Source organism: Pseudorca crassidens, chromosome 1, assembly GCF_039906515.1.
Source record: "Pseudorca crassidens isolate mPseCra1 chromosome 1, mPseCra1.hap1, whole genome shotgun sequence".
Taxonomy (NCBI): Eukaryota; Metazoa; Chordata; class Mammalia; order Artiodactyla; family Delphinidae; genus Pseudorca; species Pseudorca crassidens.
In genome coordinates this window covers 143556358-143570814 of record NC_090296.1, presented here as the reverse complement: position 1 = coordinate 143570814, position 14457 = coordinate 143556358, and the positions used below count along the sequence as shown (strand labels likewise).

Below are 14457 nucleotides of genomic sequence, written 5' to 3'. Positions count from 1 at the left end.
GCAAGGAAGGGGAAGAGGTAGTAGGGAAACAGGTAGAAAAGAAAACAAAGCACAACCAGAAAGGGACAGAGAGCAGAAAATGTAAAAAAGAAGAGAATGGAAAGCAAAAGAGGCAAAACAGAATGTGGGCAACCACACAAAACAGGAAGAAGACAGAGGAAAAGGAGGGAAGGAAACAGAAAAGAGAGTGAGATGATTGGGGAAGGATGTGAGCAGGGAGAGAGGGGACAGGATGAGGACATCTGAGGATATCATGAAACTTCTGATGGTAATGAAACTTCTGTTAAGAAGAGGAATGGGCACTCATGGGCAGAGCCTCACCCTACAAAATACAAGGCCATGCACATGCTGTCAGCCACGTAAGCTAGCAGGTTCAAGGTGGTCAAGGTGGCCACAGCCAGTCGTTGGTCCCAGGTGCACAGTGTTGGGCAGAGCTCATCACTGCAGCTCACATCCCTGGACCACTGTGGCTGCCCGTCAAAATTCTCGTCAAACTGGTAAAGCGACCAGAGGACCAGGCAGTACTGTAAAGGAGGACGGAGAGCACAGTCTGCTCCATCAGGAAACTGGGGTAGGGGATGGGCAGGATTTTTTCATTGTCGCAGTCACACCCGTTCACAATGAAGTTCACGGCCCCCAGGATGAAGCAGATAGAGTACACGGCCACACGCCATATCAGGGCTGGCTGGTGCATGTACAAGTCAGTGTTACTGATGAAGCCAAAGATGACAAAGTCCACATAGTTCTCCAGCCTCCTGATCACACCTCCCAAAGTGGGCAGAAATCAGTACATATCGCCAGGCTGGACACAGACCCAGGCCACTTCGGTGGCATGAAGCATAGATGCCATGCCTGAGAATGCAGTGGCGGTGATGGCATGATTTTGGGCAGGGCCCTGAGGCAAGTACTGGATTTAGGTGATGCCGAAAATGATGGAGGCTGAGAGGCAGATGAAGGGAAAGTAAAAGGCAAAGGAATGGAGAAAACCATCCCAACCGCCGGCGGAAGCGGGACTGGAATACACATAATTAATTATAAGGATGATGAGGGTCACGGTGAAGCAGAAGCATCAGACAAACATGGACCAGTTACCTATGTCCCCCTTAAGAGTGTCTTCACTGGCCACCAGCAAGAAGGGCACACAGGTGGAGAGCAGCTGCCCCAGGCAGAGGAAGAAGCCCATGATGGTCATGGAGCCCAGACCTGAGGACAAGCACATGGTCACTCAGGTCACCGTCACCAGTACAGCAGGGGTCTTCACTGAGAACCCACCAGAGAAAGATCCGGCTCCAGAAGCTGATTAAGTCAGACACCTGGAAACGGCTCAGGAGTGGCTGAGGCTCAGGATGTGTGGGGTTTGAACCACTGACTCAGACACTCGGGTAACAGCACAGCCACTCCAGAATGGTTTGCCCCACCTATCACCCTTGGCCTTGTCAGGAGACTTGTCTTACCCCAAACCTCATAGCTTGGTTGGGTCTGGCCTCAAACCATGAACATTTTAGGTCCTCTGTGCTGTGTGCCATTATCTACAGAGACACAGGGTAGGATGGTCCTTATCTATAACCCCAAAGCTTCAAGGCTCTGAAATGGAAAAAGAACTTTAAAAAAATTCATTTGGTAAGAAAATTTGACCTGAACAGACATGAGACAATTTATGGTCTGTACTTATTTCACTTAGTGTGAATGTTCAAAAGTTCAGTTGCAGAAATACTAACGTGTTTGATTAAAAGGAGCTTTCAGGCCCCGGTGGGGTGTTATGTCCTACAGAGTAGTTGCACCATGTTACATGATTGAAGCTGAAAAATTCTGAATTCTGGATCATATCTGACCTGAAATGTTTCAGAAAACGGATTGTGGATTGTACTGCTGACCCCATTTTACAGATAAGAAAACTGACTCTTGGGGTATCAAGTGCCTTCCCTAAGGTTGCATGGCTAGAAAGTGGGAACTCCAGATAAAAATGCCAAAGCTGTGGGTTTGAATGTTTTCTCTAAGCCCAGCATTTAAGCAGCACACATGGGTGGTAGCCCAGGACCAAAGCTCCGGGCTCTGGGACCCAGGACACACCTTCAGAGCCATGGGTTCCATCCACAGCAACCTGAAGAGACACATGTCCTGGCCTTTCCTCCCTGCAGCCATCACTAGAAGGAGCTGCCATCTGAGGTGACCCAGCCCCACCCAGAGGAGGGCAGCTTCAGAGGTGAACAGGGGTAAGCCATGGGGTGAAAGCAAGGCAGTGGGGACAAGATGATATGTGAAGTAGGAACTGTTTTGAATCCCCTCCCCTCAAAATTTTGCCTTAACATGTGACTCTTCCCTATTTGGGAGAAGACACCAACCCAGCATTACTACAAGAAGGAGCATCACGGGGGAACCAAACAACAAAATAATATGTTTGGCTGTTAAGTACCAAAGCTGCCATCCAGGTGTGCGTCTGGAAAGATCTAGGAGTAGTACAGCCTGAGTGAGGATTTTTCTGGCCTGGGAGACTGGTTAGCAGCTTTCAAGGCGGGAAGGAGGGATTGGAAATGAACAAGGATGTTGTGTCTGGATGCTGATGTGGAGCCTTTCAGGGCATCCTAGGGAGGGGATGGAGCATGGACAGATGATAGGCCCCCTTTTAAGGGCAGGAGCTGAAAGAGGAGCTGGCCCTCTGGCAGGTGACAGCCCTGAGGATGCACTTGGGACTGGGGCGGGGGCGGCAGAGTGGAGATGAGCTGGGGAGGATTCCGGGGTCCGAGTGGCCCCGAGGCAGCCCAGTAGGTGTCTTCTGACCCAGAAGGGATGCAGGCATGGAGCCAACCTTCCCCATGGAGGAGGGGCCGCCTGGAATGGAACTGAGAGAGGGAGGACGGAGGCCTAAAAGGGTTTCAGGGTTGGGACAGGGGACACGTGGCGAGCATGGCAGGGACCATGGAGACCAGGGAATCGGCCAGGTCACCTGCCCAAGACGGTCCCGCCAGCAGGGCTGCAGTCCTGCCTCACACAGGGCCTCCTGCAAGGGTCCCAGGGTGTGGGGAACTGAGAGCTCCTCCCCGGCCCATTCCCTCCTCAGGGACAGCTGCCCTGTTTCAAAGGGACTCTTTGCCAAGAGGCGCCCCCAGGGCTTAAGGGCCAGCACCCTGAGCCCGCAGCCAGCTTCCTGCCATCAGGGGCCTTGTCACCTTTGCTGATAATAAACCCTGGGAAAAGCTGAGGCTGGAAAGAGAAACACAGAGCAAACCCCGAGAACCTACCTGGACTCACAAGGTTCCTTCAGCCCCAGTTGCCAGTGGAGCCCTGGAGCCTGCTGGCCTTCCAGTTGGCACTGCCAGGGGTGGGGTGTGGGCAAGAGGCACTGGATTTAAGGGAGGCTGGGGGTGTCACTCTGACTGTCCCCGAGTTTGTTCCCAACTTACTTCCCAAACTGACCCTACGATTTACACCTAAGGCTAAATGACAGATTTGGATGCATTTAACGCCACAGAGGGAGGGCTTGGAGAAGGAGAGGCATGGGGGTTCCAGCTGTGTGGCCCTGGGTAAGGCATGTGCCCTCTCTGGGCCTCAGTTCCCCCACGGGTGAAGCAACAGGTTTGCCTGAATTTCCCCCGAAGCCCCTTCTCCATTCTAATCCGTTAGCGTGGAAATGGTGCCAGTCAGAGCACATCCAAGATGTGGCTGAGCCCTGCCTGCCCAACAGCCTGGCATGCTGGACTCGAAAGACAGTGAGACGGGAAAGTCATGGCTGGGAGAAAGGAAGGAAGGAGGAGGGGAGATGGACACTCAGAGTTACAGGGAGGCTGTGGGGCATGGAGGAGACACTTCATAGCTGGATGATCCTGGGCAAGTTACTTAACAAAGTCTCAGTTTCCCCATCTGTGCAGTTGGCTTAATACCTACTTTGTGTCAATTAAGTGTCTGAAAGAATGTGAAGGGCTTATCAGAGGGCCTGGCACATGGCCCACTCAGTTCATGCCAGCTGCCTGTTCCCCTCAAACAGGACCCAGAAGGCCCTGACCCCACTCTGGACATTAGCACATGCAAGCTTGATTTGCTTCAGATCAGGGGTTGCAAGCCAGTTTGTACTAGAGGTGGTCCGGGGATGTGTTTGGTTTTCCTTCACAGTGTTTTCAGGAAGAGATGGTGTAAAATCGGTATTATTTCTTCTCTAAGTGTTTGGTAGCTGCAGGTTTTAATTTCACATGAAAATCCAGATTTTCAGCTCTTTTTGAAGCGTCAGGAGATCTGGTGTCACTGCGCTGCGCTCCTTAGAAGGGGGGGGGGGTAGCTAGAGCTGAGCAGCTTCTATTTTATAAAGCTTCCCTTTACGTTATAATGTTTTTCATTCTTCATCTCTGTTTAGTATTTTCTATATTTTCTTATTCTCATGTATACGTGACATAAAGCAGGACCCTGATCATATCTCATGTGCCCAGTTTCCCCTCTTCAGCGTGGCCAGGCTTCCTGCCTGCTCACAGGCGTGTCCACACCCCCATCCAGGGAGCATCCATGTCCTCAACCTCAGATGCAACCTTCAACACATTTCACGTGCTCTGAAACCATATTTAGACATGTGCGTACATATATGCATACGTTTGTAGGGCGTATCTGTAGATTTCTTTTCCCCCAATTATAATCATGAAACCATGTCATGCACACTGCATTGTGCTTTTCTACCATCCCCCAACAGATGCAGCTGGTCCTCTCCACTGGGCCTTGGTCCTCTCCATCTCCTTTACTTATCTCCTTCCCTCCCAGCTCCTGTGGACTGACCACCCTTCTCTAATCAGGGAATAATACTCTGCGAGTCTCAGACACTGGGGGACCACAGGATTATGACAAGGGGTCCCTTGGATCAATGTGCCCATATGCTCTAGAGCAGGAGGTCGGCAAGCTTTTCTGGAAACTTTTAAAAAATATGACAAAGATTATATTTTTCATTTCTGGAAATTAATCTTTTTCTCCTAGGGCTACTGCAACAAATTATCAAAAGCCTGGTGGCTTAAAACAACAGAAATGTATTCTCTCACAGCTTTGGAGGCCAGACTTTTGAAATCAAGTTGTCAGCAGGGCTTTGCTCTCTCTGACACCCCAGGGGAAGGTCCTTCCTTTCCTCTTTTAGCTTCTGGAGGCCCCTTAGCTTGTGGCACCGTTACTGAACTCAGGCTCGGCTGCTCATCAATCAAGAAGTCAAATACTGAGAGACAAGTGTTGGGCTTTGTCTAGAACAAGGTGCCGTTCATCGCTGTCAACATAATCGTCACCAACGCCTGTGCAACAGCCCGTGTTTGGCAGTGAGTTGAAAAAACTACTAATGAACGTCTCCACCATTTTTTGTGAATCATCTCAGTATGGAGGATTGGCGTTTTTACAGTTTAGTAGGTCTAAGGTGGAAAACGGAGTATAAGACCAATAACAGCCAACTGGCTGTCCTTGTGCATTCAGACCTCCTGCAAGGAACTGTCTTAGTGGAAATCCACCCCCCAACCCCTCCACCTCCCCCTGTAGGGGACACACTGTGGCCAAACTGATCTCCCTGTGGGGTCTTAAAGGGACAGACTACTTCAGATCTCATTTCCTCCTCATGCTGTGAGGGCACTGAGGCTCTGCTCTGTGCACTAGAACTCTTCCTCCTTCCAGAGACCGGGGTTTGGGGGGGGGACCCTGGGCAGCCCCTGCTTCAGGCATCAGGAGAAGAACCACAGCAGCTGGGGTGGATTCAATTCCCTAAGAAGCTGACCCCCTCTTCTTCCTCCCTTGCCTGAAAAGACCCATCTGTAAAGGGGGTGGACTTTTCACAGTGTAGTTTCCCTTTTTAAGGGCCGTTTTCCCTTTTTTTTTTAGGGCATTAAATTAGTGCCCTTGTTGGAAGAACCCTTATTATGGAGTAACAGGAAGGCCTGCACATGGAATTTCCTCCCATTTACCAGATATTTGACAAAACAGTTCTAACTACAAAATAGTGGAGTAATTTAGAGACCCATTCAGGGGCCACCATTCTTCAGAATCGAAAACATACATGGGCCAGGCTGCATTAAAATTAAAAAAATTAAAAATAACATTTTATTTTTCTCGGTTATAAGGTCATAGCTACAGTTTTGCCAGGCTGCCAAGATACGTCCTAGTGGACTTCTAGAAGGGACGGATGTAGACCCCACTTCACTGGCTCCCCAGAACAGATTTCAAAACAAACAAACAAATTCTCCCTCGGGGAGATACTGGTGCAGAGTCATAAACAAGCCATTACCCACTCCCGCGGTGTCCAAACTGATCCCAAAGTCCCAAAGGGCAAAGAATATGCCCAAACGGGTGGGAAGGGGGCTCCGGGGCGCACACCCCTGCACTCGCTCAAGAACTCGGCTGCTCCTTCAGAGGCCAGTTTCCTTCTCTCAACAGAAAGCAGAAGCAGGCTGTCGGCAAGGAGTGGGGAAAGACAGAGAAAGTTCCGGAAACGAACAAGTTTGGCAGCTGCTGACATGGCTGTAGATCCTGGCCAGAAGCAGCTGTCGCCCCGACATTCCCAGCTGAACTCCCCTCCTCACCCCAGGACAAGGTGGAGGGGCCGGAGCCTCGGGGACCTGACGCCTGCCTGGCTGCAAGACATTTGTCACCCAGCTCAGGCTTGGCTGTCGCTGGAGAAGCCAACACTGAGAGGTAAGTGTTGGGTAGAAGAAAAGTAGCTTTATCTTAAGGAAGCCGGCAGCCAGGGGAGAAGGAGGTTTACTGCGCAAAAGAACCAACTCCTTACATGCAAGTTTTAGCCGGATTTATACAAGAAGGGAAGCAGGAAATGGCTGCAGGCTGCGTGCTGGGGGTGCCCTGCTCTTCTCTTTTGGAGACCTTTACATTAACCACGAGGTGCCTTGCTGGCTTTTAAACTTGAGTCTGGTCCTTACATTGTCCAGATCAGAGGGTCAGTGTTCTAGGGGTCAGTGGTCATATATTTCTGGAGAAAGAAGAACAAAGACAGAGCAAAGCAGGCAAAGCAAAATAGGAACCAGTCTATCAAACCCCAGAGCTGTGTTTAACTATTCACAAGGCTTTGGTTGTAAAACAAGCAAGGTTACAACACCAGTGATGGTAACCTGCCTGATCATCACCATTACTGCGTGCTCATCCTCAGACCTGGGCTCTGTGCCCATCGTGGGCTTCTTCCTCCACCTGCTGCAGCTGCTCTCCACTTGCGTGCCCTTCTTGCTGGTGGCCAGTGAGGACACTCTGAAGGGTGACGTAATTAACTGGTGCATGTTCATCGGTGCTTCTGCTTCACTGTGTACCACATCATCTTCATGGTGGGGTTTTGTGGGCTCCAGTCCTGCCTCCCTTGCTCCTGGGACGGCTTCTCTATTCCCACGCCGTTTACTTTGCCGTCGTCTGCCTCTCAGCCTCCATCATCTTCCGCATCACCTACATCCACTTCTTGTCTCCAGGCCCCACCAAGAACCACGCCATCACCACCACTACATTCGCCTGCATGGCTGCTGTGCTTTACGCCACTGAAGTGGCCTGGGTCTGGGTCTGGCCTGGCGATGTATCTAACTGTGTGCCCACGTTGCCAGGCATGCTCAGGAGGCTGGAGAACTATGTGGCCTGTGTCATTTTCATCTTTATCAGCAGCCCCTACCTGTACCAGTACCAGCTGGCACTGGTGTGGTACGTGGCCAGGTACTCCATCTGCTTCATCCTGGGGGCCATGAACTTCATGGTGAAGGGGTCTGACTGCGACGAAGATAAAAAGCTGCCTGTCCGCTTTCCACGTTTCCTGTCGGGGCAGACTGTGCTCTCCATCTTCTTCTACATCACTGCCTGGTCCTCTGGCCTCTCTACAAGTTCAGTAAGAAGTTTGGTGTCCAGCCCCAGCGGTCCAGCAATGGGAGCTGCAGAGACAGACTCACCTCCTTGGTGTGCATCTGGGACCAACGACTGGCTGTGACCGTAATGACAGCCATCAACCTGCTGATTTATGCAGCCGATATGGCATACTTGGCCCAAGAGGCTTTTGTAGGGACCAAGGATCAACCCAGGGGCTCCAGATTCCTATTCTAACTGGAAGTTTCTACACGGAGTTCTGATGTCCTCTTCCTGTCCCCTCTCTCCCTGCTCACATCCTTCCCCAACCATCTCGCTCTCTTTTCTGTTCCCTTCCCTCCTTCTGCTCTGTCTCCTTCCTGTTTTGTGTGATTGCCCAGATCCTGTTTTGCCTCTTTCTCTTTTCACTCTCTTATTTTCTACATTTTCTGCTTTTTGGCCCTTTTCTGGTCATTTTTGTGTTCTTGTCTCCTGTGTCCTGACCGCCTCTTCCTCTTTTCCTTCTTCTGATCCACCGGGACCCTGAGCTTCTTCCTCCTCTGCCCACCACTCCCCTCCCACCTCCTAAGGTGCTGACTCCACATCACACAGCCCTCTGTGCAGCTGTTCACACCCTGGGCCTCCGGAGGGGCCTCACAGCCAAAGCATGCCTGTGCCCCTGGCTGTGCCTTCGTTGGGGTGTGTGTGTGCGGGTTTGGGGTGTGGGGTGGGTAGCTAGGCACTGGGCCTCCGTTCTTCCAGTGGAGGGGGGTGTACAGTGCACCTCCCCTTTAAGTTAAAAAAAAAAAACTCTGGATGTCAGTAATTTCCAGTGGGCGGGAGGATTAAAGCCTCTAGATTCTAAGGCCCCACCTGGTGCTCAGCCACACCTGAGACTGGCTCTAGAATTTTTCCAGGCTTACAAAAACCCACCGCCTAGAGGCCACCTTAAAGGTAGTTGGTATGCCTTCCAACCCAGCTACTCTCTGGGGAATCAAAAAAAAGGACCTGGCAAAAAATCACAGGGTCTTGGAGACAACCTTCTGCAGTGTTTGTGAGGGGCAGTGATGTGGCCCTCCTGCCTCGGTGTTCAAAACAGCATGTCCTGCCTCTGCGGGGAGACAAAAACGGCCACTGCCAGCCTTAACGGTGATATTAGCCTGGGTGTTTTATTTTTGTTTTCTTTTTTCAGAAAAATGGTGAAGATAACACTATTTACTTATGACCTGATTAACGTCACAGGCTCTGTTATTAGTACTCGGCCTTTTTTACAAGATTATTGTTTCTTGCATTAACAAATGTGTGACTGAGCCTCCGATAAAAGTAATGATGACCAGGAGGGCAAATGATGGTCAGGAGGGCAAAAATTACTGGGTGATCCTTTTTGTAACGGGGAAGCTTCTTTTCAAATTTTCTTGGGCAGGTGGCTTGGGGTGGGTGGGCCTTGCTGCCGCCACAGTCAAACTGCACTGCTTACATGTGTTTCTCTGTGCCTCTTGCTTTCTGCTGCTGCTTCCTGCTTCTCTGGGACTCATGAATAATGTGACCTATAAAATGTATATAATTTTTTAAAAATTCCCCAGAACTTCTGTTTCCCATCAGCTCCTTCTTGCAGTAATAGAAAAAAAAAGCTTGTCCCTTATCCCAAATCCATAATGTTCTTTTTTTTTTTTTACCATTTAAAGAAAAAGAAAGAAAAAACACAAACCCCACAAAATCATCAAATCCTAATTGCCTCAAATTTGCCTAGAGCTCAGAGGCAGCCCACCTGATTTCCCTCCTCACCCAAACTGCCCTTTCTGTGCCACCATTCCACCATCTCCTGCCCTCACCTCAGCCAGAGCCTATGGAGTGTCCCACCCTTAGGAAAGGAGAGGTTGAGCCCCACCCGAATGTCCAATATCCTGTCCCCTAGCTCTTAAAGGGGCCCTGCCAGCTCCTGGATGCCTCTGTTTAGAGGTGTGTGTCTGTGTGCATGCTGTGTGTGTGTGGGCACACGTGCGTGTGTCTGTGTGCATTGAGACCAGCAGGCCTTTGCAGTAACTGGTGACCTGGAAGTCACACCAAGACTTCTTCCTCGATTAAGCGCATCCACAGAGGCTCAGAGCCCAGCATCCTTGTGTCACCAGGGCCAGAGGGGCCTGGGGGAGAGACAGGGGAAGGACCCTCACTGCTGCCACTCACTCCAGTCCTGGGGTGAAGCATGTGATCTTCACCCAGTGACAGGTTAGGTGGAGGGGGAGTGCTCCCAGGAGGGGATAACTGCGGCAGAAAAATCTTAAGAAGCAATGAAATAAAATTCATATTTTAAGGCAAGACAAGAAAAATTTCAACATAAAAATTTTCTCTGCCCATTTGGGGCTCCTCCCTCCCTTCTGGTGTGCATTGTGCATCTGCATTGTGCCTTAACCAGACCTCCCCAAGGGCAGAAATACCTGCTCCACCATAAAGATGAATTTTTCTTTTTCTGGACCCAGCCATGTAACTCCTTAGAAGATAATACTACTTCCTTATGACCTGATTAACGTCACAGGCTATATTATTTGTACTCTGCTTTTTTTACAAGATTATTTTTTCTCGCATTAACAAATATGTGACTGAGTCTCCGATAAAAATAGTGATGACCAGGTGAGTTGAAACAATTGACCTGATGTATAGTCTATAAGAGCCATGACTGTAATAGTGTGATTCTAGATATGGGAAGAAGCAACAGGAGGGAACCATTTCCTGGAGCTGACAGACTAGTAAGACACGTGGTCCAGAGGCACTTGGCTACTGTTACCAGGACTAGATGAGTAATAGCACATTGACTGGTCTATCAGTGAAATCCTCAGCTGACCTGGGAATCAGCATTCCTGGGACAAAATGGTCAGGAAATGCCTCGCAAACCTTGGTCGAAATTAAGACCAAAATGGAGGGGATTGTGTAATAAAGAATGTTGCCCACCAAATGTAAATTGATACAGCCACTATGGAGAACAGTATGGAGGTCCCTTAAAAAACTAAAAATAGAATTACCATATGACCCACCAATCCCACTACTGGGCATATACCCAGAGAAAACCATAATTCAAAAAGACACATGCACCCCAATGTTCATTGCAGCACTATTTACAATAGCCAGGTCATGGAAGCAACCTAAATGCCCACCGACAGATGAATGGATAAAGAAGATGTGGTACATATATACAATGGAATATTATTCAGCCATAAAAAGGAACAAAATTGGGTCATTTGTAGTGACGTGGATGGACCTAGAGACTGTCATACAGAGTGAAATAAGTCAGAAAGAGAAAAACAAATATCATATATTACCGAATATATGTGGAATCTAGAAAAATGGCACAGATGAACTGGTTTGCAAGGCAGAAATAGAGACACAGATGTAGAGAACAAATGTATGGACACTAAGGGGGGAAAGCAGAGGAGGGAGGGTGGTGGTGGAATGAATTGGGAGGTTGGGATTGACATATACACACTAATATGTATAAAATTGATAACTAATAAGAACCTGCTGTATAAAAAATTAATTAATTAAATTAAAAAAAAAAGGAATGTTGCCCACCACCCAGCTCTAGAAGAATCAAGTCATTAGCCACTGCAGTCACTGCCCTACAAACCACCCTGAAAGGAATTCAGGACAAAGATCAGATTCAGACACTTTGTGATCTGGGAAAACTGGCAGAACTGGCCCTCAGATAGTTAGACATTTTCAGCAGAAATTTTTATGAACCTAGTTTCTTGCATCTTCTCATACTTAGAAAAACACTAAAACCGTTAACTAAGATATCTGCTCCTTGCAAACAACAGTAACCTTCTACCAAGCTGTGTGCTTAGTTGCATGTAACCCTTCCCCCAAGTCACATACATACTGGCCTCCCCCCCTTACCTCTTCAGAACAGTTCTCAGAGCTTCCTGAGAGACTGTCTCCCCATTTACAATCCTCAGGTTAGCTAGAATAAAATTTTCCATTTCTTTCTTAGGTTGACTATTGACTAATTTTTAATCCACAAAAGCAAGTATGCATTGACTTCACCAAGTCTGGGTACAAGAATCTCATATTCTTATATTTTCCTGAATGAAATTGAACTCAACCCTGGGAGCTCATTTCCCAGGAGGTTAGCAATGCCTCTGTGGTTCAGTAAAAGAATTGCCAAGGAAAGGGCTCACTTGAGGTGCCCATTACTCAAGCCTCATGGTTCATGAGGGTGGCTACTCCATCCTTCCCTTTTGGTGGAGGTTAAGGGTCATTTGTCACAGTTCCAAGACAAGGTCTAGTCCACTCACTTTGGCATTCAAAAGAAAGCTTAAAGGTCCTCTGCTTAGTCCAACCCTCTTGCCATAGAGGAGGTGCGGCTGGACCCCAGGGAGAGGGCAGGACTTGTCCAGAGTCACCCTGTGTCTGGCAGAATCAAAGACAGGACACAGGTTTCCTGGTTCCCAGGCCGGCTGCTTTTCCACTGCCCCACGCTCCTTGTTACAAGTGTGGCAGCAGCATCCTCCAGGCTGGGCTTATGCCCCATCTACCCTAGTTCTGCCACAAACCTGCTATGTCACCCTGAGGAGGTGACTCACTGCTGGGTGAGTCAGTTTCCTCATCTACAAGATGTGGGGGGAGGGCCAGAGACCCCTGATCCCCTCCTCACCCTGCCTCTTCCCTGAGCTCTTTCCTGCTGGGAGTACAAAGGGGCTGATTCCAAATAATGAAAGAGGAATTGGAAGGCCAGAGCGAGAGAGAGGCAGATCTGGAGTTCATTCACAGCTGGGTCCGCAGTCACATCTGCTCTGACTCCAGTCAGGTGGCGCCACTGCCCTGGTCTGGTCCCCCAGGGGATGAACCGTGAGTAGTCTGGAGAGCGGAGCCCAAGAGATCTGGTTTCTAGTTCAATTCTTCCCCAGGGTAACTCGTGACCACATGAGTCTAGTCCCTGCTCTGAGCCTCAGTTTCCTACTCATAAGGTGAGCAGATTGGTCTAAAATTGTGGTCTGGAGTGCTAGGGTTCTGGTGAGGCAGTGGGGTAGCAAGTAGGGTGTTGGCCTTACCCAGCACCTTCTCTACCCCGAGCAGCCTGGCGTGAATCAAACTCCATCCAAGATCTCATTTCAAAATAAGATTGGACACAACCACTGCTCATCTTTATGATGCTGGTTCATAAACCAAGGTACAGACAGAAGAGGGAGTACTATACAGCTGGAAAAAATGAGGATGCTCTCCAAATATTGATAAGGAAATATCTCCGGGATATATTTACTCAAAACAGTAAGATACAAAACGATGCCTAGTATGCTATTTTTAAGTAATAAAAGGGGGAGAAATAAAAATAAATATACCTGTATATGCTTGATTTGCATCAGGAGCACGGGAAGGACTCCCATGAGTGCAGTGGAGGAGTTACCTGGTCCTGGGTGGGGAGGGGAGCTGAGGGGAGAGTGGATGGAGCCCCAGGCAGAGGCCAGGTTTCTCAATGTGTGGCTTTTTAGGACATTTTAATTTTGAGCCACGTAAATATATTACCATTATAAGAAAATTAAATTTAAGTTTGAAAAATATACCACTAGGAGAAGAAGGGTCAGGGGAAGGAGAGTTGGCCAGTTGGTCTCCACATTCCCTGCAACCTTGATGGACAGGCTGGGGGAGGAGCTAAGAGATGCCCGCACATGCCTATCTCCAAAGGCAGGGGGATGGGGGGTGACTTGGGCCCAGGGGTCTGGGGAGGGGGTTCTGTGGCCACCAAGCCCATATGCTGAGTGGCCAGGGCCTCCCACTGCCTTTTAGCATACACAGTTGTTGGAGAAGCCCCCCTGTGCCCAAGCCTCAAGCCCTTTCCTTGCACCCTGCCTGGCCTGGGCTTTCTGTCTCCAGGGGCAGCGGCCAGAGGCAGCCCTCATCAGCTGGCCAGCCATAACCTCCTCTATGCTGGGATGACTCCAGCTGACGCCAGCCCCAGACTGAGGCCTGAGGTGCTGAACAGAACCGCGGTGGAGAGGTTCCCATTCTCTGGCTCTGGAACAGCTTCTTGGAAAAATCACGGAGCTGGCTTTCCTCAATCCACCTCTGAGTGGAGAGAAGAGGGTCTGTTCTGTCCTGTGGCCTTGGGCTACTGGCTGCCCTCCTCAGGACCAGCTGCTGACTGCCAATCCATGTCGCCCTGTCTATGCGGCTGGCTTCTGTCCGAAGGTGCTTGTAGAGATGCAGGTGGTCACAGGAGAGTCGTCAAGGCTTCATCAGCCTGTCTAAGGACTCCACACTCTCTCTGGAGTTTTCTGGCTGGCTTGCCAACAGGAAGTGTTCTGGCTGAGATGGGAGCGCTGCTGCAGGACCTCTGGGTGGGGCACTGCAGCCAGACCAGGACACACAGGAGCCAGGAGATGACTCCTAGACCCAAGAGAAGGGGGAAAGGGCTCAGCATTTACTGAGGTTTTATCATGTGCTGAGATTTGTAGTGAGACAAACTTGTATTCAAATCCAGGCTCTGTCGGGTGTTGCTCTGTGACCATGAGCAAACTACACAATGTAGTCTCTGAGTCTCAGTTTCATCATCTATAAAATGTGAATGACAATAATAATATCCCTGAAGATGAAATGAAATTAGCTATTAAATCACATGGTAAGATAGCTGGTGCTGAAACAATATTGGCTGCTCTCTTCTTCTTGGGTATAAGGTACAAAGTTAATACCAAGCAGGGT

The 14457-nt window shown here is 49.4% G+C and overlaps 2 pseudogenes; one reads left to right on the top strand and one right to left on the bottom strand.

Annotated features, from left to right (window-relative positions):
* Nucleotides 1-317: 317 nt before the first annotated feature.
* LOC137220097 (myeloid-associated differentiation marker-like) lies at nt 318-1219 on the bottom strand (annotated as a pseudogene).
* Nucleotides 1220-6097: 4878 nt separating this feature from the next.
* LOC137202218 (myeloid-associated differentiation marker-like) lies at nt 6098-11061 on the top strand (annotated as a pseudogene).
* The last annotated feature ends 3396 nt before the right edge of the window (nt 11062-14457 follow it).